The sequence below is a fragment of the Hyla sarda genome, chromosome 2 (assembly GCF_029499605.1).
Source record: "Hyla sarda isolate aHylSar1 chromosome 2, aHylSar1.hap1, whole genome shotgun sequence".
NCBI classification, from domain to species: domain Eukaryota; kingdom Metazoa; phylum Chordata; class Amphibia; order Anura; family Hylidae; genus Hyla; species Hyla sarda.
The window spans coordinates 2,845,248-2,871,708 of NC_079190.1; the positions used below are offsets into that span (position 1 = coordinate 2,845,248).

At 49.8% G+C, this 26,461-nt stretch overlaps 1 protein-coding gene across 1 annotated transcript in view; it reads left to right on the forward strand.

Moving 5' to 3' along the window:
* The window catches only part of LOC130357557 (ecto-ADP-ribosyltransferase 5-like), a 72,730-nt gene that overhangs the window by 20,314 nt on the left and 25,955 nt on the right, over positions 1–26,461 (forward strand). The gene's annotated exons all lie outside the window — the stretch shown is intronic.

The window sequence follows — 26,461 nt, forward strand, 5'->3', positions numbered from 1 at the left end:
GAAGTTGTGTAGTTCTTTCCAGTCTGACCACAGTGCTCTCTGCTGACACCTCTGTCCATGCCAGGAACTCCCCAGAGCAGGATAGGTTTGCTATAGAGATTTTCTCCTGCTCTGGACAGTTCTTGACATGGACAGAGGTGTCAGCAGAGAGCACTGTGATCAGACAGGAAAGAACTTAAAAAATAAGAGAACTTCCTGTGGATCATAACAGCAGCTGATAAGTACTGGAAGGATTAAGATTTTTTAATAGAAGTAATTTACAAATCTGTTTAACTTTCTGGCACCAGTTGAATAAAAAAAATAAAAAATAAAATGGTTTTTCACCAGAGTACCCCTTTAAATGAATGGGAATCTGCTACATTAGTGCTCATCTACAGACCCGGATTGACCAACGTCATGGAAGACCGGGCCTTGTCTTAAAAGTGAAGGAGTGAAGGTTAAAGGGGTCCTCCACTGTAGAACATGTTTTAATGTTATCTCCAGGCTGCTGGCGTATAAAACAAAAACTTAGACTTAGAGGGGTACTCCAGCCCTAAGACTCCTTATCCCCTATCCAAATATCTGACCGCGGGGGTCCCGCCGCAATCTTGCATTCGGCCCCCACCTTTTTGAGCTGCACGCCGCGCTGCCAGCTCACAAACTGCGGGGTGCCGACCACGGGGGCGGAGTATCGTGATGTCACGACTCCGCCCCCCATGTGACGTCACCCCCCGCCCCGCGATGCAAGTCTATAGGAGGTGGAGTGACGGCCGCCATGCCCCCTACCATAGACTTTCATAGCGGGGGGTGAGGTCACACGGGGGCGGAGTCATGACGTCTCAATACTCCGGGTGCAGTGTAGTATTTGAAAGAGATAAATGAGCACTGTAAATACCCACCACCAACACCCAAGGTGTCGTACTGACCTTTTGTGGGTGTACAATAAGGCTAGTATAACTCGTGCTGTGTGGTCTGGGGGTGTGGAGGAAGGGTGGTAAACAGTCTGCTGCTCTAATCCCTTTTTGTCTGTAGTCTCGGAGGGTACGGTGGAGAAATAGCGAAATGGAGAGTACAAAAATAGGGGGTTCTTGAGAGCGCTACTGTGTGCAGAGGTAAATGAAGTTTAGCTTACGCCAACAGTTAAACAGGACTAGCTTTTATTTAAAAAGGAGTCAAATGAATACAGGACAACGCGTTTCATTTAGTCCTGGCAGGTTTTCCTGTGTAGTGGTGTTAAGGTTAGCTGCTGTTTAGGCCTTAAAATGTTCGAGACTGCCGCTGTATACTGCTGAGTGTCCACACAAGAAATATACACCAGACAAAAAGGTTGGTATAAAACTCTTACTAAGAAGGAAGCTCAGGAGCTGTCCCACAGAGTGGTAAGAGTTCTGTTTATTACACGGAAGTACATTGGTTTTTACATTTGACAAAAAGGGGAGGTTAGTTATCATGTCAAAATCATCATATTATATTTTGATTGGTTATTTGAGTATTGCATCTGTATATATATTAGCATATTTAAGCATTAATTTCTTTCTTGGCCATAGTTCACTTGTGTTGCCCTCTCACTATTCTACCAGAAAATTCAGGATTTCTCTGTCCTTCTGCACAGTCTATATTTTTTCAAATATTTTGTCTTCCAACTTCCAACCTCTTCTTATCTTGCTTCTTCTGGTCTCATCCCAATGTCCTCATCTTAGTTACAAGCAAATAGCAAGCTGATATGTCTCATAAGGAAGATAATGTTTTTCTGCAGCATTAGCAATGGCATATAAGTATTAACATATTGATCAGAAATCAGAATCTTCAGGGTCATCCTTCTCAGTGGCTTTGACACAGGAAAACCTGCCAGGACTACAGATCTTAATTTTTGTGGACCTGACGAAGGCGCAAGTGTGCGTCGAAACACGTTGTCCTGTATCTATTTGACTCCTTTTAAAATAAAAGCTAATCCTGTGTAACTGTTGGCGTACGCTGAACTTCATTTTCCTCTGCACACAGTAGCGCTCTCAAGAACCCCCTATTTTTGTACTCTCCATTTCGCAATTCTACTGATGAGCATCTCACAGGTTGGCTCACCGTGGTGCAATACCTGAACTTTTACTCACTAACTCTTTGTTTGTTGCACGATACATGGAGAGATGAACAATGACGTGACAGTCACCAAGCACTAAATCCAACCATGGGTCACTGAAGAGATTAGTGTATGCAGAGGGGCCCTTTTACAGCCTCACTCTCCTCTGTCTAAGACAAAACTCCTTCTTGGAGCTGAAACTTGAAGCACTTTATCCTCACAGCGTGGACAGGATTCTACCTAGAAATAACACTTTGGCCTAGGTATAAGTATGCCTAACAATATCGGGGCTAGGAGGTGTGCAGACTGGCCAGAGCCAGACTAGAACTAACTGGTTCTGGTGGTTTGGGTCCACCCCTTTTCCTGGGACAGGGGGCTGGACTAGGTACTTCTCCCACAGCTATAGGCTTAGGGAGTATCACGTGACTAAGGCAGCATTATTGTGCTGAGTTACTATGTACCTGGGGGTCCACCTAAATATCCTGTTTATTTACTGGATGACGTTATCTGGACGACCCAATGTTCTTGGGTACCTTGTGATGTAATATCTTGGGTGTCTATAGGAGTCACTGCCCGGCCTGCTGGGATCCTTCCACCTCTTTAAGAGGTACTCTTCCCCTAGACCTCTTATCCCTTATCCAAAGGATAGGGGATAAGATGTCTGATCATAGGGGTTTCCACAGATGGGACCCCCGCGATCTCGACTGCAGCACCCCAGACATCCGGTGCATGGAGCACACAATGTGTCGGATGACTAGCGATGCGGGACGGAGGCTTGTGATGTCACGACCACGCCCCCTCAATGCAAGTCTATGGGAAGGGGCGTGACTGCGTCACGCCCCCTCCCATAGACTTGCATTGAGGGGGCGTGGCCATGACATCACGAGCCTCTGGCGCTGCACCCGATGCTCTAAACTAACGTGGGGTGCAGCAGGGAGATCGCGGGGGTCCCCAGTGGCAGGGATCAGACATCTTATCCCCTATCCTTTGGACAGGGGATAAGATGTCTAGGGGTGGAATACCCCTTTAATCCTTCTTTGCCAAAAATATATTTTCAGTAAAAACAGAATTAGAGACCAGTGACCCCCCCAGCCGGTGCCTACAGAGAACCGATCCAGATGGCAGCAAATAAGAGGAAGTAAAGATTGAGGGTGAGGGCCCTCAATGTGATCCGGGCCCCGTGAGTCATATTCTGGGGAAACAACACAAAACATATTACAATATCACACTCTTATATAAAAATATCTTATTGTTCAGTATAGAGCTTCCCGATTCCTGACAGGGGGGGTCACACTTCTTCTTGTATCAGGAGTCTCCTGGGCCGCTCCACTTCTTCATTTCTTATACTTCTTGTAAAAAACGCATCGGTTGTGTCAGCCTCATCCTCATGGTGTTTTCCGATAACTGTAGGGAATGGCGTGATGTCATGTGACCAGAATATTATGTGAATGTATTACCAAGGACATACTTGTAAGCCAACACCCCTGACATAAGGCTCTACACATGGACACAATCACCCCTGACATAAGGCTCTACACTTGTAAGCCAACACCCCTGACATAAGGCTCTACATGTGTACACCATCACCCCTGACATAAGGCTCTACACTTGTAAGCCAACACCCCTGACATAAGGCTCTACACATGGACACAATCACCCCTGACATAAGGCTCTACACTTGTACACATCAACCCTGACATAAGGCCCTACACTTGTACAGCATCACCCCTGACATAAGGCTCTACACTTGTACACATCAACCCTGACATAAGGCCCTACACTTGTACAGCATCACCCCTGACATAAGGCTCTACACTTGTACACATCAACCCTGACATAAGGCTCTACACGTGTACACCATCACCCCTGACATAAGGCTCTACACTTGTACACATCAACCCTGACATAAGGCCCTACACTTGTACACATCCCCCCTGACATAAGGCTCTACACGTGTACACATCACCCCTGACATAAGACTCTACACTTGTAAGCCAACACCCCTGACATAAGGCTCTACACGTGTACACATCACCCCTGACATAAGGCTCTACACTTGTAAGCCAACACCCCTGACATTAGGCTCTACACGTGTACACATCACCCCTGACATAAGGCTCTACACTTGTACACCATCACCCCTGACATAAGGCTCTACCCTTGTACACATCACCCCTGACATAAAACTCTACCCTTGTACACATCACCCCTGACATAAGACTCTACACTTGTACACCATCACCCCTGACATAAGGCTCTACCCTTGTACACATCACCCCTGACATAAGACTCTACACTTGTACACCATCACCCCTGACATAAGGCTCTATACCTGTACACCATCACCCCTGACATAAGGCTCTACCCTTGTACACCATCACCCCTGACATAAGACTCTACCCTTGTACACATCACCCCTGACATAAGACTCTACATTTGTACACCATCACCCCTGACATAAGGCTCTATACCTGTACACCATCACCCCTGACATAAGGCTCTACCCTTGTACACCATCACCCCTGACATGAGACTCTACACTTGTACACCATCACCCCTGACATAAGACTCTACACTTGTACACATCACCCCTGACATAAGGCTCTACACTTGTACACATCACCCCTGACATAAGACTCTACACTTGTACACCATCACCCCTGACATAAGGCTCTACACTTGTACACATCACCCCTGACATAAGGCTCTACACTTGTACACATCACCCCTGACATAAGGCTCTACACTTGTACACCATCACCCCTGACATAAGGCTCTACACTTGTACACATCACCCCTGACATAAAACTCTACACTTGTACACATCACCCCTGACATAAGGCTCTACACGTGTACACCATCAACCCTGACATAAGGCTCTACACGTGTACACCATCACCCCTGACATAAGGCTCTACCCTTGTACACCATCACCCCTGACATAAGACTCTACCCTTGTACACATCACCCCTGACATAAGACTCTACACTTGTACACCATCACCCCTGACATAAGGCTCTATACCTGTACACCATCACCCCTGACATAAGGCTCTACCCTTGTACACCATCACCCCTGACATAAGACTCTACCTTGTACACATCACCCCTGACATAAGACTCTACACTTGTACACCATCACCCCTGACATAAGGCTCTAAACCTGTACACCATCACCCCTGACATAAGGCTCTACCCTTGTACACCATCACCCCTGACATAAGACTCTACACTTGTACACATCACCCCTGACATAAGGCTCTACACTTGTACACCATCACCCCTGACATAAGGCTCTACACTTGTACACCATCACCCCTGACATAAGGCTCTACACTTGTACACATCACCCCTGACATAAGACTCTACACTTGTACACCATCACCCCTGACATAAGGCTCTACACTTGTACACATCACCCCTGACATAAAACTCTACCCTTGTACACATCACCCCTGACATAAGGCTCTACACGTGTACACCATCAACCCTGACATAAGGCTCTACACGTGTACACTATCACCCCTGACATAAGGCTCTACCCTTGTACACATCACCCCTGACATAAGGTCCTACACTTGTACACCATCACCCCTGACATAAGGCTCTACCCTTGTACACATCACCCCTGACATAAGGCTCTACACTTGTACACCATCACCCCTGACATAAGGTCCTACACTTGTACACCATCACCCCTGACATAAGGCTCTACACTTGCACACCATCACCCCTGACATAAGGCTTTACACGTGTACACCATCACCCCTGACATAAGGCTCTACACGTGTACACCATCACCCCTGACATAAGGCTCTACACTTGTACACCATCACCCCTGACATAAGGCTCTACACTTGTACACCATCACCCCTGACATAAGGTCCTACACTTGTACACCATCACCCCTGACATAAGGCTCTACACCTGTACACCATCAACCCTGACATAAGGCTCTATACCTGTACACCATCACCCCTGACATAAGGCTCTACCCTTGTACACCATCACCCCTGACATAAGACTCTACCTTGTACACATCACCCCTGACATAAGACTCTACACTTGTACACCATCACCCCTGACATAAGGCTCTAAACCTGTACACCATCACCCCTGACATAAGGCTCTACCCTTGTACACCATCACCCCTGACATAAGGCTCTACACCTGTACACCATCAACCCTGACATAAGGCTCTACACTTGTACACCATAACCCCTGACATAAGGCTCTACACGTGTACACTATCACCCCTGACATAAGGCTCTACACTTGTACACCATAACCCCTGACATAAGGCTCTACACGTGTACACTATCACCCCTGACATAAGGCTCTACCCTTGTACACATCACCCCTGACATAAGGTCCTACACTTGTACACCATCACCCCTGACATAAGGCTCTACCCTTGTACACATCACCCCTGACATAAGGCTCTACACTTGTACACCATCACCCCTGACATAAGGTCCTACACTTGTACACCATCACCCCTGACATAAGGCTCTATACCTGTACACCATCACCCCTGACATAAGGCTCTACCCTTGTACACCATCACCCCTGACATAAGACTCTACCCTTGTACACATCACCCCTGACATAAGACTCTACACTTTTACACCATCACCCCTGACATAAGGCTCTATACCTGTACACCATCACCCCTGACATAAGGCTCTACCCTTGTACACCATCACCCCTGACATAAGGCTCTACACCTGTACACCATCAACCCTGACATAAGGCTCTATACCTGTACACCATCACCCCTGACATAAGGCTCTACCCTTGTACACCATCACCCCTGACATAAGACTCTACCTTGTACACCATCACCCCTGACATAAGACTCTACACTTGTACACCATCACCCCTGACACAAGGCTCTAAACCTGTACACCATCACCCCTGACATAAGGCTCTACCCTTGTACACCATCACCCCTGACATAAGGCTCTACACCTGTACACCATCAACCCTGACATAAGGCTCTATACCTGTACACCATCACCCCTGACATAAGGCTCTACCCTTGTACACCATCACCCCTGACATAAGACTCTACCTTGTACACATCACCCCTGACATAAGACTCTACACTTGTACACCATCACCCCTGACATAAGGCTCTAAACCTGTACACCATCACCCCTGACATAAGGCTCTACCCTTGTACACCATCACCCCTGACATAAGGCTCTACACCTGTACACCATCAACCCTGACATAAGGCTCTACACTTGTACACCATAACCCCTGACATAAGGCTCTACACGTGTACACTATCACCCCTGACATAAGGCTCTACACTTGTACACCATAACCCCTGACATAAGGCTCTACACGTGTACACTATCACCCCTGACATAAGGCTCTACCCTTGTACACATCACCCCTGACATAAGGTCCTACACTTGTACACCATCACCCCTGACATAAGGCTCTACCCTTGTACACATCACCCCTGACATAAGGCTCTACACTTGTACACCATCACCCCTGACATAAGGTCCTACACTTGTACACCATCACCCCTGACATAAGGCTCTATACCTGTACACCATCACCCCTGACATAAGGCTCTACCCTTGTACACCATCACCCCTGACATAAGACTCTACCCTTGTACACATCACCCCTGACATAAGACTCTACACTTGTACACCATCACCCCTGACATAAGGCTCTATACCTGTACACCATCACCCCTGACATAAGGCTCTACCCTTGTACACCATCACCCCTGACATAAGGCTCTACACCTGTACACCATCAACCCTGACATAAGGCTCTATACCTGTACACCATCACCCCTGACATAAGGCTCTACCTTGTACACCATCACCCCTGACATAAGACTCTACACTTGTACACCATCACCCCTGACATAAGGCTCTAAACCTGTACACCATCACCCCTGACATAAGGCTCTACCCTTGTACACCATCACCCCTGACATAAGGCTCTACACCTGTACACCATCAACCCTGACATAAGGCTCTACACTTGTACACCATAACCCCTGACATAAGGCTCTACACGTGTACACTATCACCCCTGACATAAGGCTCTACCCTTGTACACATCACCCCTGACATAAGGTCCTACACTTGTACACCATCACCCCTGACATAAGGCTCTACCCTTGTACACATCACCCCTGACATAAGGCTCTACACTTGTACACCATCACCCCTGACATAAGGTCCTACACTTGTACACCATCACCCCTGACATAAGGCTCTACACTTGTACACCATCACCCCTGACATAAGGCTTTACACGTGTACACCATCACCCCTGACATAAGGCTCTACACGTGTACACCATCACCCCTGACATAAGGCTCTACACTTGTACACCATCACCCCTGACATAAGGCTCTACACTTGTACACCATCACCCCTGACATAAGGCTTTACACTTGTACACCATCACCCCTGACATAAGGCTCTACACTTGTACACCATCACCCCTGACATAAGGCTCTACACTTGTACACCATCACCCCTGACATAAGGTCCTACACTTGTACACCATCACCCCTGACATAAGGCTCTACACTTGTACACCATCACCCCTGACATAAGGCTCTACACTTGTACACCATCACCCCTGACATAAGGCTCTACACGTGTACACCATCACCCCTGACATAAGGCTCTACACTTGTACACATCACCCCTGACATAAGGCTCTACACTTGTACACCATCACCCCTGACATAAGGCTCTACACTTGTACACATCACCCCTGACATAAGGCTCTACACTTGTACACATCACCCCTGACATAAGGCTCTACACTTGTACACCATCACCCCTGACATAAGGCTCTACACTTGTACACCATCACCCCTGACATAAGGCTCTACACTTGTACACCATCACCCCTGACATAAGGCTCTACACTTGTACACCATCACCCCTGACATAAGGCCCTACACTTGTAAGCCAACACCCCTGACATAAGGCTCTACACGTGTACACTATCACCCCTGACATAAGGCTCTACCCTTGTACACATCACCCCTGACATAAGGCTCTACACTTGTACACATCACCCCTGATATAAGGTCCTACACTTGTACACCATCACCCCTGACATAAGGCTCTACACTTGTACACATCACCCCTGACATAAGGCTCTACACTTGTACACCATCACCCCTGACATAAGGCTCTACACTTGTACACCATCACCCCTGACATAAGGCTCTACACTTGTACACCATCACCCCTGACATAAGGCTCTACACTTGTACACCATCACCCCTGACATAAGGCTCTACACTTGTACACCATCACCCCTGACATAAGGTCCTACACTTGTACACCATCACCCCTGACATAAGGCTCTACACTTGTACACCATCACCCCTGACATAAGGCTCTACACTTGTACACCATAACCCCTGACATAAGGCTCTACACGTGTACACTATCACCCCTGACATAAGGCTCTACCCTTGTACACATCACCCCTGACATAAGGTCCTACACTTGTACACCATCACCCCTGACATAAGGCTCTACCCTTGTACACATCACCCCTGACATAAGGCTCTACACTTGTACACCATCACCCCTGACATAAGGTCCTACACTTGTACACCATCACCCCTGACATAAGGCTCTACACTTGTACACCATCACCCCTGACATAAGGCTTTACACGTGTACACCATCACCCCTGACATAAGGCTCTACACGTGTACACCATCACCCCTGACATAAGGTCCTACACTTGTACACCATCACCCCTGACATAAGGCTCTACACTTGTACACCATCACCCCTGACATAAGGCTTTACACGTGTACACCATCACCCCTGACATAAGGCTCTACACGTGTACACCATCACCCCTGACATAAGGCTCTACCCTTGTACACATCACCCCTGACATAAGGTCCTACACTTGTACACCATCACCCCTGACATAAGGCTCTACCCTTGTACACATCACCCCTGACATAAGGCTCTACACTTGTACACCATCACCCCTGACATAAGGTCCTACACTTGTACACCATCACCCCTGACATAAGGCTCTATACCTGTACACCATCACCCCTGACATAAGGCTCTACCCTTGTACACCATCACCCCTGACATAAGACTCTACCCTTGTACACATCACCCCTGACATAAGACTCTACACTTTTACACCATCACCCCTGACATAAGGCTCTATACCTGTACACCATCACCCCTGACATAAGGCTCTACCCTTGTACACCATCACCCCTGACATAAGGCTCTACACCTGTACACCATCAACCCTGACATAAGGCTCTATACCTGTACACCATCACCCCTGACATAAGGCTCTACCCTTGTACACCATCACCCCTGACATAAGACTCTACCTTGTACACCATCACCCCTGACATAAGACTCTACACTTGTACACCATCACCCCTGACATAAGGCTCTAAACCTGTACACCATCACCCCTGACATAAGGCTCTACCCTTGTACACCATCACCCCTGACATAAGGCTCTACACCTGTACACCATCAACCCTGACATAAGGCTCTATACCTGTACACCATCACCCCTGACATAAGGCTCTACCCTTGTACACCATCACCCCTGACATAAGACTCTACCTTGTACACATAACCCCTGACATAAGACTCTACACTTGTACACCATCACCCCTGACATAAGGCTCTAAACCTGTACACCATCACCCCTGACATAAGGCTCTACCCTTGTACACCATCACCCCTGACATAAGGCTCTACACCTGTACACCATCAACCCTGACATAAGGCTCTACACTTGTACACCATAACCCCTGACATAAGGCTCTACACGTGTACACTATCACCCCTGACATAAGGCTCTACACTTGTACACCATAACCCCTGACATAAGGCTCTACACGTGTACACTATCACCCCTGACATAAGGCTCTACCCTTGTACACATCACCCCTGACATAAGGTCCTACACTTGTACACCATCACCCCTGACATAAGGCTCTACCCTTGTACACATCACCCCTGACATAAGGCTCTACACTTGTACACCATCACCCCTGACATAAGGTCCTACACTTGTACACCATCACCCCTGACATAAGGCTCTATACCTGTACACCATCACCCCTGACATAAGGCTCTACCCTTGTACACCATCACCCCTGACATAAGACTCTACCCTTGTACACATCACCCCTGACATAAGACTCTACACTTGTACACCATCACCCCTGACATAAGGCTCTATACCTGTACACCATCACCCCTGACATAAGGCTCTACCCTTGTACACCATCACCCCTGACATAAGGCTCTACACCTGTACACCATCAACCCTGACATAAGGCTCTATACCTGTACACCATCACCCCTGACATAAGGCTCTACCTTGTACACCATCACCCCTGACATAAGACTCTACACTTGTACACCATCACCCCTGACATAAGGCTCTAAACCTGTACACCATCACCCCTGACATAAGGCTCTACCCTTGTACACCATCACCCCTGACATAAGGCTCTACACCTGTACACCATCAACCCTGACATAAGGCTCTACACTTGTACACCATAACCCCTGACATAAGTCTCTACACGTGTACACCATCACCCCTGACATAAGGTCCTACACTTGTACACCATCACCCCTGACATAAGGCTCTACCCTTGTACACATCACCCCTGACATAAGGCTCTACACTTGTACACCATCACCCCTGACATAAGGTCCTACACTTGTACACCATCACCCCTGACATAAGGCTCTACACTTGTACACCATCACCCCTGACATAAGGCTTTACACGTGTACACCATCACCCCTGACATAAGGCTCTACACGTGTACACCATCACCCCTGACATAAGGCTCTACACTTGTACACCATCACCCCTGACATAAGGCTCTACACTTGTACACCATCACCCCTGACATAAGGCTTTACACTTGTACACCATCACCCCTGACATAAGGCTCTACACTTGTACACCATCACCCCTGACATAAGGCTCTACACTTGTACACCATCACCCCTGACATAAGGTCCTACACTTGTACACCATCACCCCTGACATAAGGCTCTACACTTGTACACCATCACCCCTGACATAAGGCTCTACACTTGTACACCATCACCCCTGACATAAGGCTCTACACGTGTACACCATCACCCCTGACATAAGGCTCTACACTTGTACACATCACCCCTGACATAAGGCTCTACACTTGTACACCATCACCCCTGACATAAGGCTCTACACTTGTACACATCACCCCTGACATAAGGCTCTACACTTGTACACATCACCCCTGACATAAGGCTCTACACTTGTACACCATCACCCCTGACATAAGGCTCTACACTTGTACACCATCACCCCTGACATAAGGCTCTACACTTGTACACCATCACCCCTGACATAAGGCTCTACACTTGTACACCATCACCCCTGACATAAGGCCCTACACTTGTAAGCCAACACCCCTGACATAAGGCTCTACACGTGTACACTATCACCCCTGACATAAGGCTCTACCCTTGTACACATCACCCCTGACATAAGGCTCTACACTTGTACACATCACCCCTGATATAAGGTCCTACACTTGTACACCATCACCCCTGACATAAGGCTCTACACTTGTACACATCACCCCTGACATAAGGCTCTACACTTGTACACCATCACCCCTGACATAAGGCTCTACACTTGTACACCATCACCCCTGACATAAGGCTCTACACTTGTACACCATCACCCCTGACATAAGGCTCTACACTTGTACACCATCACCCCTGACATAAGGCTCTACACTTGTACACCATCACCCCTGACATAAGGTCCTACACTTGTACACCATCACCCCTGACATAAGGCTCTACACTTGTACACCATCACCCCTGACATAAGGCTCTACACTTGTACACCATAACCCCTGACATAAGGCTCTACACGTGTACACTATCACCCCTGACATAAGGCTCTACCCTTGTACACATCACCCCTGACATAAGGTCCTACACTTGTACACCATCACCCCTGACATAAGGCTCTACCCTTGTACACATCACCCCTGACATAAGGCTCTACACTTGTACACCATCACCCCTGACATAAGGTCCTACACTTGTACACCATCACCCCTGACATAAGGCTCTACACTTGTACACCATCACCCCTGACATAAGGCTTTACACGTGTACACCATCACCCCTGACATAAGGCTCTACACGTGTACACCATCACCCCTGACATAAGGCTCTACACTTGTACACCATCACCCCTGACATAAGGCTCTACACTTGTACACCATCACCCCTGACATAAGGTCCTACACTTGTACACCATCACCCCTGACATAAGGCTCTACACTTGTACACCATCACCCCTGACATAAGGCTCTACACTTGTACACCATCACCCCTGACATAAGGCTTTACACGTGTACACCATCACCCCTGACATAAGGCTCTACACTTGTACACATCACCCCTGACATAAGGCTCTACACTTGTACACCATCACCCCTGACATAAGGCTCTACACTTGTACACATCACCCCTGACATAAGGCTCTACACTTGTACACATCACCCCTGACATAAGGCTCTACACTTGTACACCATCACCCCTGACATAAGGCTCTACACTTGTACACCATCATCCCTGACATAAGGCTCTACACTTGTACACCATCACCCCGACATAAGGCTCTACACTTGTACACCATCACCCCTGACATAAGGCCCTACACTTGTAAGCCAACACCCCTGACATAAGGCTCTACACTTGTACACTATCACCCCTGACATAAGGCTCTACCCTTGTACACATCACTCCTGACATAAGGCTCTACACTTGTACACATCACCCCTGATATAAGGTCCTACACTTGTACACCATCACCCCTGACATAAGGCTCTACACTTGTACACATCACCCCTGACATAAGGCTCTACACTTGTACACATCACCCCTGATATAAGGTCCTACACTTGTACACCATCACCCCTGACATAAGGCTCTACACTTGTACACATCACCCCTGACATAAGGCTCTACACTTGTACACCATCACCCCTGACATAAGGTCCTACACTTGTACACCATCACCCCTGACATAAGGCTCTACACTTGTACACCATCACCCCTGACATAAGGCTCTACACTTGTACACCATCACCCCTGACATAAGGCTCTACACTTGTACACCATCATCCCTGACATAAGGTCCTACACTTGTACACCATCACCCCTGACATAAGGCTCTACACTTGTACACCATCACCCCTGACATAAGGCTTTACACGTGTACACCATCACCCCTGACATAAGGCTCTACACTTGTACACATCACCCCTGACATAAGGCTCTACACTTGTACACCATCACCCCTGACATAAGGCTCTACACTTGTACACATCACCCCTGACATAAGGCTCTACACTTGTACACATCACCCCTGACATAAGGCTCTACACTTGTACACCATCACCCCTGACATAAGGCTCTACACTTGTACACCATCACCCCTGACATAAGGCTCTACACTTGTACACCATCACCCCGACATAAGGCTCTACACTTGTACACCATCACCCCTGACATAAGGCCCTACACTTGTAAGCCAACACCCCTGACATAAGGCTCTACACTTGTACACTATCACCCCTGACATAAGGCTCTACCCTTGTACACATCACCCCTGACATAAGGCTCTACACTTGTACACATCACCCCTGATATAAGGTCCTACACTTGTACACCATCACCCCTGACATAAGGCTCTACACTTGTACACATCACCCCTGACATAAGGCTCTACACTTGTACACCATCACCCCTGACATAAGGTCCTACACTTGTACACCATCACCCCTGACATAAGGCTCTACACTTGTACACCATCACCCCTGACATAAGGCTCTACACTTGTACACCATCACCCCTGACATAAGGCTCTACACTTGTACACCATCATCCCTGACATAAGGTCCTACACTTGTACACCATCACCCCTGACATAAGGCTCTACACTTGTACACCATCACCCCTGACATAAGGCTCTACACTTGTACACATCACCCCTGACATAAGGCTCTACACGTGTACACCATCACCCCTGACATAAGGCTCTACACGTGTACACCATCACCCCTGACATAAGGCTCTACACTTGTACACATCACCCCTGACATAAGGCTCTACACTTGTACACCATCACCCCTGACATAAGGCTCTACACTTGTACACATCACCACTGACATAAGGCTCTACACTTGTACACATCACCCCTGACATAAGGCTCTACACTTGTACACCATCACCCCTGACATAAGGCTTTACACTTGTACACCATCACCCCTGACATAAGGCTCTACACTTGTACACCATCACCCCTGACATAAGGCCCTACACTTTTAAGCCAACACCCCTGACATAAGGCTCTACACGTGTACACCATCACCCTTGACATAAGGCTCTACACTTGTACACCATCACCCCTGACATAAGGCTCTACACGTGTACACCATCACCCCTGACATAAGGCTCTACACTTGTACACCATCACCCCTGACATAAGGCTCTACACTTGTACACCATCACCCCTGACATAAGGCTCTACACTTGTACACCATCACCCCTGACATAAGGCTCTACCCTTGTACACCATCACCCCTGACATAAGGCTCTACACTTGTACACCATCACCCCTGACATAAGGCTCTACACTTGTACACCATCACCCCTGACATAAGGCTCTACACTTGTACACCATCACCCCTGACATAAGGCTCTACACTTGTACACCATCACCCCTGACATAAGACTCTACACTTGTACATCATCACCCCTGACATAAGGTCCTACACTTGTACACCATCACCCCTGACATAAGGCCCTACACTTGTACACCATCACCCCTGACATAAGGCCCTACACTTGTACACCATCACCCCTGACATAAGGCTCTACACGTGTACACCATCACCCCTGACATAAGGCTCTACACATGGACACCATCACCCCTGACATAAGGCTCTACACTTGTACACCATCACCCCTGACATAAGGCTCTACACATGGATACCATCACCCCTGACATAAGGCTCTACACTTGTACACCATCACCCCTGACATAAGGTCCTACACTTGTGCACCATCACCCCTGACATAAGGCTCTACACTTGTACACCATCACCCCTGACATAAGACTCTACACTTGTACATCATCACCCCTGACATAAGGCTCTACACTTGTACACCATCACCCCTGACATAAGGCTCTACACTTGTACACCATCACCCCTGACATAAGGCTCTACACGTGTACACCATCACCCCTGACATAAGGCTCTACACATGGACACCATCACCCCTGACATAAGGCTCTACACTTGTACACCATCACCCCTGACATAAGGCTCTACACATGGACACCATCACCCCTGACCTAAGGCTCTACACTTGTACACCATCACCCCTGACATAAGGCTCTACACTTGTACATCATCACCCCTGACATAAGACTCTACACTTGTACATCATCACCCCTGACATAAGGCTCTACACTTGTACACCATCACCCCTGACATAAGACTCTACACTTGTACACATCACCCCTGACATAAGGCTCTACACTTGTACACCATCACCCCTGACATAAGTCTCTACACGTGTACACCATCACCCCTGACATAAGGCTCTACACATGGACACCATCACCCCTGACATAAGGCTCTACACTTGTACACCATCACCCCTGACATAAGGCTCTACACATGGACACCATCACCCCTGACATAAGGCTCTACACTTGTACACCATCACCCCTGACATAAGGCTCTACACTTGTACATCATCACCCCTGACATAAGACTCTACACTTGTACACCATCACCCCTGACATAAGACTCTACACTTGTACACATCACCCCTGACATAAGGCTCTACACTTGTACACCATCACCCCTGACATAAGTCTCTACACGTGTACACCATCACCCCTGACATAAGGCTCTACACATGGACACCATCACCCCTGACATAAGGCTCTACACTTGTACACCATCACCCCTGACATAAGGCTCTACACATGGACACCATCACCCCTGACATAAGGCTCTACACTTGTACACCATCACCCCTGACATAAGGCTCTACACTTGTACATCATCACCCCTGACATAAGACTCTACACTTGTACATCATCACCCCTGACATAAGGCCCTACACTTGTACACCATCACCCCTGACATAAGACTCTACACTTGTACACATCACCCCTGACATAAGGCTCTACACTTGTACACCATCACCCCTGACATAAGGCTCTACCCTTGTACACATCACCCCTGACATAGAGAATCCTCCACCTGTGGCCTGATTAATGAGGTATCAGAAAGGGGAATTGTGTTTAAAAGGAAAGGAAACAGAATAGTTGGGGCTCTCCCTGGGAAACAGCATGTCGCTGTAGGGGGAGACACACGGGTCCTGTTGAGGAAGCACACAGCTGGAATCTGTGAGTGGCCCCAAGTGACAGTGTGAACTGTGAGTAAAACAGGTTGCAGGGGCACATGTGTTATACTGGCTGAGGGTAGCTCACCAGATAGTAGTCAGGGCATGCTTACATGTGTAGTCAGTGACCAGACGGTCTAGGACTTTGGTTTGTTCCTGAGTTATGTTTGGTTTTATCTGCAACCTGTGGAAATAAAGCTGGCGAGGTGCCAGACTTGTATGCAGAACGGTTATCTGGCGAGTTATTGCGAGGAAACGTGTCCCGTGGCAGGTGACCAGGACGATCCCGGAGCTAATCCCCAAGGAGGAATCCTTACAATTGTTGTCGGATGCGGGCAGATACATTGCTAGGAACAACCAGTGGTCGAGTGGCAGTGAAATTGTTGCCAAGAGAAAACTACCGTGCATGGTGCCAGGGTGCACTCTTTCTCAAAGAGGAGACAGTGGGATGGGCCCAGCTGTGGTGTACAAGAGCAGGACTGAGCCTGTGGGGAAGTTGTTGCTAGGGGCAACAGATGGCATCAAGCGAGTGGGCACTCTTTCTCAAGTAAGGAGACAGGTGGACGGGCCACCTGCAGAGTGCAAAGGAAGTTTTGAGACTGTGTATAAAGGCGTTGCTGGGGCAACGGAAAATTTTTGTTGGCAAGCGGCTGACATTTCGGCAGAGGACTGTACTGTGTTACAAGATGGATGTCCTGATAAGTGTTGTGTTGCAGACGGCATCAGCGCAAGAGGAAACAACCTTCACAGAGTTTGAAAGGATGGCTATGCATGAGGCGCGGCCCAAAACACACGGGGGAACCTTGGTGTTTGGATTAATTGGAGGAGAGGCCCAAAAATTTCATTGTGAACTGGATCCAAAGATCTTACGGGACTATGAGAAAGTCAAGACAGAGATCCTGACTCAAGTGGGAGTAATCCAAGCTGCAAGACTACAGTGTGCACTGCAGCCTAACAGGGAGGCTGGATTTAAAGCTGCAGAGCTACTTAAAGGGGTCCTCCGGTGCTTACACATCTTATCCCCTATCCAAAGGATAGGGGATAAGATGCCTGATCGCAGGAGTCCTGCCGCTGGGGACCCCCATGATCTTGCACGTGGCACCCCGTTTGTAATCAGTCCCCGGAGCATGTTCACAACTCCGCCCCCGTGTGATGTCACGCTCCGCCCCTCAATGCAAGCCTACAGGAGGGGGCGTGATAGCTATGGGGTGGAGCGTGATGTCACACGGGGGCGGAGTTGTGACATCACACGCCGCCCGCCCTGTAGTCGCCAATAATCAGTCCCGGAGCGAACACGCTCCGGGCACTGATTACAAACGGGGTGCCGCATGCAACATCACGGGGGTCCCCAGCGGCGGGACTCCCACGATCAGGCATCTTATCCCCTATCCTTTGGATAGGGGATAAGATGTGTAAGCACCGGAGTACCCCTTTAACCTCCCTGGCGGTATGATTATGTGTGGAAAAATGTACCAAAAGCGGTACAATTTTTTGCATTGAAATTCCACATCTCCCCCCCCCTCACATTTCCCTCCCCCTTATCACATTCTCCTCCCCCTTGTCACATTCCCCCCCCCTTGTCACATTCTCCTCCCCCTTGTCACATTCCCCCCCCCTTGTCACATTCTCCTCCCCCTTGTCACATTCCCCCCCCCTTGTCACATTCTCCTCCCCCTTGTCACATTCCCCCCCCTGTCACATCCCCCCCCCCGTCACATTCCCCCCCCTGTCACATTCCCCTCCCCCTTGTCACATTCCCCCCCCTGTCACATTCTCCCCCCCCCTTGTCACATTCTCCCCCCCCCTTGTCACATTCTCCCCCCCCTTTGTCACATCCCCCCCCCCTTATCACATTCCCCCCCTTATCACATTCCCCCCTCCATGTCACATCCCCCCCCCTTGTCACATCCCCCCCCCCCGTCACCTTCTTGTCCTGCAGCAGAACACACTATATTTGCCGGCACATTTCATACCTAGTGTATTTGCTGCAGAACAAGCCCTTTCCCCTTCAGCCAATCACAGGCTTTACACCACTGTGATTGGCTGAAAAGGGAAAGGTCCTGTAAGATGAATAAAGAAGAGAGCAGGGACCAGAGCGCACGGAGGGGAACGGCATCTGCAGGGACCGGGACTAGGTGAGCAGAAGGTTTTCTTATTTTGCCGGTGGCCTTTTACACTTAGCTCATTGTTTTTCTACCAGGGTGCCTCCAGCTGTTGTGAAACTACTACACCCAGCATGCCCGGACAGCCGCTGAGAGTTGTAGTTTTGCAACATCTAGAGGCCCCCTGGTTGACTGGCTTTTAGTATTTGTCTTTACCTGCTCTGTCCGGTCCCCGCCACAGGAGCCGTCCCGAGCAGATAATCGCATGTTTTCCCGGGGGGCCGCATCGCTATATCGCAAAAAGCAAAAATCGCGGTGTGATTGCTTTTGCGACATATCGTGCAGCCCGGCTGGCAACTCTGCAATTCTACCCCGAGCGTTACTCAGGGTTACTGATCCTGGCAGGGAAAATGAACCCCGAGTCACGCTCAGGATAACCGCTAAGGAGGTTAAAGAGCAAGTGGAGCGATGTTCTGCAGCGGAGAAGCTGGTGAGAGGTGTCCAGCGCCAGCCCTTAACTGATTGGACGGCAAGAGATTCTGGTAAGACTGTTCCAGGGGGTTATGGAGGCCATGTTTAGAGACTATGAGACTGTACATAAGAATGATGGGACTGTGCATAAAAATGATGGGACTGTGCATAAGAATGATGGGACTGTGCATAAAAATGATGGGACTGTACATAAAAATGATGGGACTGTACATAAGAATGATGGGACTGTATATAAGAATGATGGGACTGTACATAAGAATGATGGGACTGTACATAAGAATGATGGGACTGTACATAAGAATGATGGGACTGTGCATAAGAATGATGGGACTGTACATAAGAATGATGGGACTGTACATAAGAATGATGGGACTGTACATAAGAATGATGGGACTGTATATAAGAATGATGGGACTGTACATAAGAATGATGGGACTGTACATAAGAATGATGGGACTGTACATAAGAATGATGGGACTGTACATAAGAATGATGGGACTGTACATAAGAATGATGGGACTGTACATAAGAATGATGGGACTGTGCATAAAAATGCTGAGTCGGAGGGTGGTGTTTCCCAAGTTGACTGTGTGAACAGTGTTCAAGGTGGTACCAACCTATGTCCAGTTGCAAAATCATGTGAGGGTGAGGACCCCCTCATGAAGACTGATGGGACTGTTCACACTGTGCAGATCGGATAAAAAAAATCTGGTGAACAGAAAATGTTGAATGCAGGACTGGGAGAAAATGTAACAAAACACATGAGTTAGGTCCTAGTGCTATGAACTGTCCTGTACATTCTGAACATGTGCAATCTGATAATGTTTTTGTTAAACAACTTATGTTAATGTAAAGAGTTCTATTCCCACCTCTGACAGGACAAAAGAAAAGCTGTGTGAGCTGGAAATAGAAGGTAAAAAGATGACGGTTTTGTTAGATCCAAAATGTGTGATAAGTCTGGTAAAATCCAGCAGCAGAAAGCCGGACCCCACTATAGTATCTATACAAGCCGGACCCCGCTATAGTGTCTATACAAGCCAGACCCCGCTATAGTGTCTATACAAGCCGGACCCCGCTATAGTGTCTATACAAGCCGGACCCCGCTATAGTGTATATACAAGCCGGACCCCGCTATAGTGTCTATACAAGCCGGACCCCGCTATAGTGTATATACAAGCCGGACCCCGCTATAGTGTCTATACAAGCCGGACCCCGCTATAGTGTCTATACAAGCCGGACCCCGCTATAGTGTATATACAAGCCGGACCCCGCTATAATGTCTATACAAGCCGGACCCCGCTATAGTGTCTATACAAGCCGGACCCCGCTATAGTGTCTATACAAGCCGGACCCCGCTATAGTGTCTATACAAGCCGGACCCCGCTATAGTGTCTATACAAGCCGGACCCCGCTATAGTGTCTATACAAGCCGGACCCCGCTATAGTGTATATACAAGCCGGACCCCGCTATAGTGTCTATACAAGCCGGACCCCGCTATAGTGTCTATACAAGCCGGACCCCGCTATAGTGTCTATACAAGCCGGACCCCGCTATAGTGTATATACAAGCCGGACCCCGCTATAGTGTCTATACAAGCCGGACCCCGCTATAATGTCTATACAGGCCGGACCCCACTATAGTGTCTAAACAAGCCGGACCCCGCTATAGTGTCTATACAAGCCGGACCCCGCTATAATGTCTATACAAGCCGGACCCCGCTATAGTGTCTATACAAGCCGCTATTTGGGGGTTATAAAACGGTTAATGTCTGTATTACCCCCTATGGTACTATAGGTCACAAGGTTGTAATAGAGCCCTCCTTGGAGTATGATGTAGTACTGGGGATGGATTTTCCATTTTTTCAGCAATTATGGGAAGACTGTCAGGTGACTAGAGCGGGTACATCTGATAGGCTCACAACACTTGACTTGCACCACACACTAGTGGAGAGTTACTCAGCAGAGGCTGAGAATGGGGAGTGTCAGCAGAGGCTGAGGACGGGGAGTGTCAGCAGAGGCTGAGGCTGGGGAGTGTCAGCAGAGGCTGAGGACGGGGGGTGTCCCCAGAGCCTGAGGCTGGGGAGTGTCAGCAGAGGCTGAGGATGGGGAGTGTCAGCAGAGGCTGAGGACGGGGAGTGTCAGCAGAGGCTGAGGACGGGGAGTGTCAGCAGAGGCTGAGGATGGGGAGTGTCAGCAGAGGCTGAGGATGGGGAGTGTCAGCAGAGGCTGAGGATGGGGAGTGTCAGCAGAGGCTGAGGATGGGGAGTGTCAGCAGAGGCTGAGGATGGGGAGTGTCAGCAGAGGCTGAGGAAGGGGAGTGTCAGCAGAGGCTGAGGACGGGGAGTGTCAGCAGAGGCTGAGGACGGGGAGTGTAAGCAGAGGCTGAGGACAGGGAATGTCAGCAGAGCCTGAGGCTGGGGAGTGTCAGCAGAGGCTGAGGCCGGGGAGTGTCAGCAGAGGCTGAGGACGGGGAGTGTCAGCAGAGGCTGAGGACGGGAATGTCAGCAGAGGCTGAGGACGGGGAGTGTCAGCGGAGGCTGAGGACGGGGAGTGTCAGCGGAGGCTGAGGCTGGGGAGTGTCAGCAGAGGCTGAGGACGGGGGGTGTCCCCAGAGCCTGAGGCTGGGGAGTGTCAGCAGAGGCTGAGGACGGGGAGTGTCAGCATAGGCTGAGGACGGGGAGTGTCAGCAGAGGCTGAGGCTGGGGAGTGTCAGCGGAGGCTGAGGATGGGGAGTGTCAGCGGAGGCTGAGGACGGGGAGTGTCAGCGGAGGCTGAGGATGGGGAGTGTCAGCAGAGGCTGAGGATGGGGAGTGTCAGCAGAGGCTGAGGATGGGGAGTGTCAGCAGAGGCTGAGGCTGGGGAGTGTCAGCAGAGGCTGAGGATGGGGAGTGTCAGCAGAGGCTGAGGATGGGGAGTGTCAGCAGAGGCTGAGGATGGGGAGTGTCAGCAGAGGCTGAGGATGGGGAGTGGTGTCAGCAGAGGCTGAGGACGGGGAGTGTCAGCAGAGGCTGAGGCTGGGGAGTGTCAGCAGAGGCTGAGGATGGGGAGTGTCAGCAGAGGCTGAGGATGGGGAGTGTCAGCAGAGGCTGAGGCTGGGGAGTGTCAGCAGAGGCTGAGGCTGGGGAGTGTCAGCAGAGGCTGAGGATGGGGAGTGTCAGCAGAGGCTGAGGATGGGGGGTGTCAGCAGAGGCTGAGGACGGGGGGTGTCAGCAGAGGCTGAGGACGGGGAGTGTCAGCAGAGGCTGAGGACGGGGAGTGTCAGCAGAGGCTGAGGACGGGGAGTGTCAGCAGAGGCTGAGGACGGGGAGTGTCAGCAGAGGCTGAGGACGGGGAGCGTCAGCAGAGGCTGAGGCTGGGGAGTGTCAGCAGAGGCTGAGGCTGGGGAGTGTCAGCAGAGGCTGAGGATGGGGAGTGTCAGCAGAGGCTGAGGATGGCGAGTGTCAGCAGAGGCTGAGGATGGGGGGTGTCAGCAGAGGCTGAGGACGGGGAGTGTCAGCAGAGGCTGAGAACGGGGAGTGTCAGCAGAGGCTGAGGACGGGGAGCGTCAGCAGAGGCTGAGGACGGGGAGTGTCAGCAGAGGCTGAGGATAGGGAGCGTCAGCAGAGGCTGAGGACGGGGAGCGTCAGCAGAGGCTGAGGACGGGAAGTGTCAGCAGAGGCTGAGGCTGGGAAGTGTCAGCAGAGGCTGAGGATGGGGAGTGTCAGCAGAGGCTGAGGATGGGGAGTGTCAGCGGAGGCTGAGGACGGGTAGTGTCAGCGGAGGCTGAGGACGGGGAGTGTCAGCAGAGGCTGAGGACGGGAATGTCAGCGGAGGCTGAGGACGGGGAGTGTCAGCGGAGGCTGAGGACGGGGAGTGTCAGCGGAGGCTGAGGCTGGGGAGTGTCAGCGGAGGCTGAGGATGGGGAGTGTCAGCAGAGGCTGAGGCTGGGGAGTGTCAGCGGAGGCTGAGGCTGGGGAGTGTCAGCAGAGGCTGAGGATGGGGAGTGTCAGCAGAGGCTGAGGATGGGGGGTGTCAGCAGAGGCTGAGGACGGGGGGTGTCAGCAGAGGCTGAGGACGGGGAGTGTCAGCAGAGGCTGAGGACGGGGAGTGTCAGCAGAGGCTGAGGATGGGGAGCGTCAGCAGAGGCTGAGGATGGGGAGTGTCAGCAGAGGCTGAGGATGGGGAGTGTCAGCAGAGGCTGAGGATAGGGAGTGTCAGCAGAGGCTGAGGATGGCGAGTGTCAGCAGAGGCTGAGGACGGCGAGTGTCAGCAGAGGCTGAGGACGGGGAGTGTCAGCAGAGGCTGAGGATGGGGAGTGTCAGCAGAGGCTGAGGACGGGGAGTGTCAGCAGTCACTAGATATAAGTCAGATAGGGGTCTGCCAGACTGCTGGGGGAGCTGAAGACCAGACCGTGAGTCAAGTCCAAGAGGATCCAGCGACTCAAGTGACAAGTGTGCCTCTGACTGAAACAGAATCTTCAGTGAAACCAGAAACGGATCAGGTACAGGAACATGGGTTCCATCCACCAGCTGAAGATGAGCCCAAGGTGGGGCTAGAGTTGCGCGGTCATCTGGAAGAAGTGAATGAGACTGGAAAAGAGGAAGCTATGCTGAACCTTGTGAATAAAGATGAGCCAAAAGGGGGGTTGAAATTGCGCGGTCATCTGGAAGAGGTGACCGGAAAATAATCTACAGAGATGTCTGTGGATAATGCAGAAGTACTGAAGAGAGTACATGTGGAGCTGGGTGCTGCGCTTACTGTCACAGACAGAGTCCTGAGTGAAGGAGATGTCACGTCTGGACCAGAGATGGATCGTGACCAGGAAGGTCGAACCACTGGACCAGATGTTGCAGACCCAGGAGCCCTAGACCTTTCTGCTGGGCAGCGGAGAGACTGTGTTGAAGTGAAAGAGAAGTCTGCCAGTGAGCACAGAGACAGTCCAGAGAGACTGTCCGGGAACTACCCTGAAGCCCGAGTGGCCAAGACCCTTGAAAAGGGGGAGACTACTCCTAAAGGTGTAGAAGAGTCTGAATGAGTTGGCTTGAAGGAAGAGACAGGCCAAGCACAGGTGACTGTCAGAGGACAAGAGAATGTCACAAGGTCCAGCAGCGAGAGTAAGGAGACCGCTGTAAGTAAGAGATCTCGGAAAAAACGAGCTGGTCTTGGTAAAAAAAAGGGAGCAGATCCAGAACCTTGAAGAAACCTTACAGATGGTTTCTGCTAAATTGTCACAAAAGGAAGAAGTAGTTCATCACCTGACAGAGGAGAAAGAATTGGAGAGTCTGGACAAGCAGATCTCATTCAAGGAGGAAGTGAATGTCCTGTGTGCGGCACATCTGGCTCTACAAAGTGATCACAAGGCTAGGTTGGTAGCCATGGAAGAGCTGGAGAAAGTGTTAATGGCTCACAAGGTGCAGAACGAAATGCTCATCAAGTCTCACGCAGCTGCCTTGGATTCACTGGGTACTCAGCTCTCTGACCAAGAGGCTCAGCTAAAAGTCTATGAGCAGAAAGTGTCCAAGATGGCGCCGCTGAATAAAGACAATGGGGGAGATTTATCAAAATCTGTGCAGAGGAAAAGTTGCCCAGTTGCCCATAGCAACCAATCAGATCGCTTCCTTCATTTTTCAGAGGCCTTGTTAAAAATGAAAGAAGCGATCTGAACTTTTCCTCTGCACAGGTTTTGATAAATCTCCCTCAATGAGCAGATGAGAGGACAACTGCTGTCCCTGGAGGATACTGTCAAAAACTTGACAGAATTGCTGGAAAGTGAGAAGATGAACTCTTGTACACCATCACCCCTGACATAAGGCTCTACACTTATACACCATCACCCCTGACATAAGGCTCTACACTTGTACACCATCACCCCTGACATAAGGCTCTACACTTGTACACCATCACCCCTGACATAAGACTCTACACTTGTACACCATCACCCCTGACATAAGGCTCTACACTTGTACACCATCACCCCTGACATAAGACTCTACACTTGTACACCATCACCCCTGACATAAGGCTCTACACTTGTACACCATCACCCCTGACATAAGACTCTACACTTGTACACCATCACCCCTGACATAAGGCTCTACACTTGTACACCATCACCCCTGACATAAGACTCTACACTTGTACACCATCACCCCTGACATAAGGCTCTACACTTGTACACCATCACCCCTGACATAAGGCCCTACACTTGTACACCATCACCCCTGACATAAGGCTCTACACTTGTAGACCATCACCCCTGACATAAGACTCTACACTTGTACACCATCACCCCTGACATAAGGCTCTACACTTGTA